Source organism: Pleurodeles waltl, chromosome 4_2, assembly GCF_031143425.1.
Source record: "Pleurodeles waltl isolate 20211129_DDA chromosome 4_2, aPleWal1.hap1.20221129, whole genome shotgun sequence".
Taxonomy (NCBI): Eukaryota; Metazoa; Chordata; class Amphibia; order Caudata; family Salamandridae; genus Pleurodeles; species Pleurodeles waltl.
The window spans coordinates 177,845,208-177,849,361 of NC_090443.1; positions in this window are offsets into that span (position 1 = coordinate 177,845,208).

Sequence of the window (4,154 nt, forward strand, 5' to 3'; positions counted from 1 at the left end):
GCCGTAAAGCACACGTTTAATATTTTTTTTATTTTCAAAAACAAAATTCCAAAGTGGGATTTTCTTTTCCAAAATAAAAAAAAAGCAATGACCTCACTCTGCATGGGAGTTTTCTCATTTGACGTGTGGTCCTCAAAATGTTATTGGTTTCACTTACCACCACTGTGCCTCTGCTTTGAGGATTCTAAAAAGTCATCATTCTACGGTTTTAATACTTGCTGTTAGTAAATATTTATTAGTAGCATGGCGAATACGTAATTCCATTGCAAGGACTGTGTTTTAATTCAGAGCCCCACTTTTTACTTTTTACTCTTATAAGAACTGCAGGAGGGGGGTTGAAACCGTATTATGTGTATCATGTATATTAAGTGGACTGAGAATTTTATTTGGACCATGCTCTTAGGTATCCATGTTTTTATAATTCTTATCTATGTATTATTATTATCATTATTATTGGTTTTATCCTTATTCTTAATACTATTGTATATTCGCTTTGATGATCGATTGATCGAATAAAGCATGTGTTAAACACCACTTACCACCACAGTTTGAATGGCAGTGTGTGAAGGTAAAAACTGAAAATCTGACTGCCTAAATAGGAGAGGCGAACAAATCGCCAAGCCCGAACAGCTTTTACTCCATTGAACTGTGGGAGGAGTATGTCAGCATCTGTCACTGAAATATGTAAATTCTGCCTGTCTCTAAATGAGGCGAGCAGAATTTCAGTTTGACAGAGAGGGTACTCTGTCGCTGTTGCTACGGAGTACACTCACCACCAAACTCTAACTCAGGCTGATAGTGACTTTCTTAGAAGTCATGAAATCTTTGGTTGAGTGCTGATGCAGAATTAGAACTCTTGTCTCATAGCACTAAAGTCAGCAAGAAAGTCAACAGAGAACATCTCCTCCTATTCTAATGAATTATGTATTGAGCGCATACCACTGCAATGTTAGGGGTGTTTTTGGCACTGTGAAACTATTTTGAAGCACGTTTTCACCTAATAGAAGTGTTATGTTTTACTTAATTATTGCATGCTTCCCTATTAGTTTACTATTTTAGATATTGTCTTTTTACATATGTGCCTCAGATTATTTTTTATTTTCTAATAAAGGGACCTAGATTAAATTGCTGGAATTTTTGGAAGGTACTCTCAGGATTGATGAGAAGGGACAATCAGCTGTTCTCATCATTCTAGAACATTCCTCTACCACACGAGATCATGGATGTCACAATAGACTGTCAACAACGACAAAAGGTTGTTATGGAGCACAAGTAGTGAATATTTTAAAGAACAGGTCACCTAATTCTAAATGCAGCCTTTTGGAAGGTTGCAAGCACCTGATGCTGTGTCTATGCAACATCCAGCTTCCTGTTTATTATTGGTCCATACCTGGCATGCTTTCTTGTGCAGGAAGCTTGTGTCACAATTCTCCAGACAAATGCTCTACATGATTATGGTGTGCTGCTTACTAGTAGGGTGATTGTGTTGGGTGATTGTGTCTACATAAAGTGGTACTCCTTCAAATGTGGGTGACAGCCACCCCACATAACCAGATATGTCACTACTAATGCATAGTGGCATGGAGTGATAGTTGGGGTACCATCCCTTTTTTGCAACCCCTGTGGAGATACTGCCTACTTGCTCTCTCAGGTAGATCTTTGTAATACACCATGGTTGGCTTCATTGTTTCTGATATGTGCATGAAAGTGGTATGAGTGGGGCTAGGTACACTCCTTCTTTATGTAAACAGTTCTAAAGATTGTAGAGTGCTGCTTAGACTTTAGTCACCACTGCAAGCAGACTCCATGCTTTCGTCTTGTCCCTCTGTGCTATTCCTTAGATTCCAGTCTCGCTCCATTGATTATTAGGCCATATGGACCTGACAGTGGCCTAATGTAAAGGGAATAAGGAAGGAAGGATGAATGTTTTTTGCACTGGGCCTGTACAAAGCAAGTGGCAGCGTGTCAGTCTGTGAACTACATTGGACTTATGACCGAAGAAAGTAATGGCCCAGAGGCAGGGACAAGGCTGCACAGCTCCAGAGAAGTAAGGCTGCTCACCTATCCCTAGTTCCAATACCCTGTGGTCCTGGAAAAGAACTGGTCAATGTACATCTCACATGGGGTCTGTCACTTGAAACGTGTTGCAATGAAGATTGGAGGCACAGTATAAGAAAAAAGTAATTAATCAACATTGGTTTAACCCAAAGGTCTGGGGATAACTTAGAATCACATTGGAGAATTGGACTTTGGCCAGCTGCCCTGAGTTTGAATATAATCTGACCTCTTCAGCACATCCATTGCTCTTGGACTACTTGAAGAAGGAGCTCTAAACAGCCATGCATAACAAGACAAGACCTAGAGGTAGAAGTATTGACTATCTTCCTTTGAAGTTTAGCATTCTGTCATATAAATTGTGTTAGGCACATTTGCACGTGCTCCAGAAAGTATCCCTGTATGGGAATGGGTGAAGGTTTGAACAGATATAGAAATCTTAGAAGGATATTAGTTTCTGTTACATTTATTTATTATTTCCAGAAAACGAACAGATGGGATCAGCTATTCAAGTTTTATTTGATTGAGTTTACAATGGTAAGTAATTTACCCTAAATACATCCTTCACATCTAGGTTTCGCTTGACCTCCATCTATTCAATGCAGCCTGTTCCCACTTAGATGGATATCCCTTTTCTTAATTCTGTAACTGGTTTCATGCCCCAGTGATAGGTACAGACTTTAAAATTTGTCTAGGTATATTTTAAAGCACGAGATCCCCTGAAATTCTTTTAGCTCACCAAGGGGCAGATGTAGCAAGCGGTTTTATCCATTCTGTGTCTATGGGAAAATGTGTTTGTACATATGGCCCCAAGTGCTGTGGGGTGCATCAAAGAGCTACCTCGAAAAATGTTCAAACAATTGTGAGGTTCTTGCTGCCTAAGAAGCCATCTTTCCTAATGCACCACAAATTTCAGCTAACTCAAGGGAGCAACTGATTCCACCTTGCTGCAGTGCCTGGTAGAGGTACTGTTTTAGCTGAGGAATGCTGTAAGTCACTGCAACGGCAGACAGTTTTGGAGGCAGAAAACAGGGTGATATCGCAGGCACTGACTTGCGTGGCTGCACCCCACAAATTAACTAATGTGGAGGTGTGCGTTGTAAGCAGAAGAGTGGGTAGAGACCTACATATTTGCTAGTGCAGTCTGGCCCTGTGTCAGGGAGGCACCTCAGAGAGCATGCAGCTCTGGTCTGACGAGTGAAACACAGGGCCTGAACCGCTTTTCTGCCATGTTTGGTGCACAGCTGTGGCAAAAGGAGGACGTTGCACAACTCTTCCCTGAACTGCATTAAGTATTGGGTTGTTACTCCTTGCTCACCCTAATTAGCTGTTAAAGTAAAAAGTAGGTCCTGGAAGCACCCAATGCCCTGTAAATCTAATCTCCCCCATGCAACGAAACAAGGAGAAGTATAAAGGGGTGTTTCTGTGATGCCTGAGTCTGCTGGTGCACCCTTACACATATCATGTATGATGGTAAGGTGGAAGATGGGACTCGCTACTGGTTCGTGGACATTTTGGCATTACATACATCCCCATGCCATACCTTTGGGGTCACCACGAGTTGTAAACTGCTTATGTGATGCTACAACTGTGTGGACAGAGGGGCATCAACACCCTTTAGCATACATCCTACAAACGAGTGCTGCCAAGTAGCCGCTAAATAATTGGCTATATTTTTGTATCTAGATGGAGCTGAGTACTGCCATCTTGAGAGACCTTTAAGACTACAGAGTGTAATTCCACCTGGTACTCCGACGCCAGCATAATCTCACAACTATTAAACTTCAGAGATAGACATACATGCCTTAAACTAGCAAACGAAAAAACATATCTCATATGAAGGTAATGGCATTTCCCTGTTTCCAGATTTCACAGTATCCATGCAAGAAGCTAGAAGGAAATGTATTCAGGTGAAGAAACAACGTCTTAAAGCAGATATCCAGTTTGCTAGGTTATATCCAGCTTGCTTAAGGGTCACACATCCAGGAAAGTAACACATCTATGAAGCGCCACATCAGGCCTCTGAATTATTGAAAAGGCTGCACTGGGAAAAAACATGACAAAGTGACTCACCGGATCAGAACACCCTCCTTACCAAT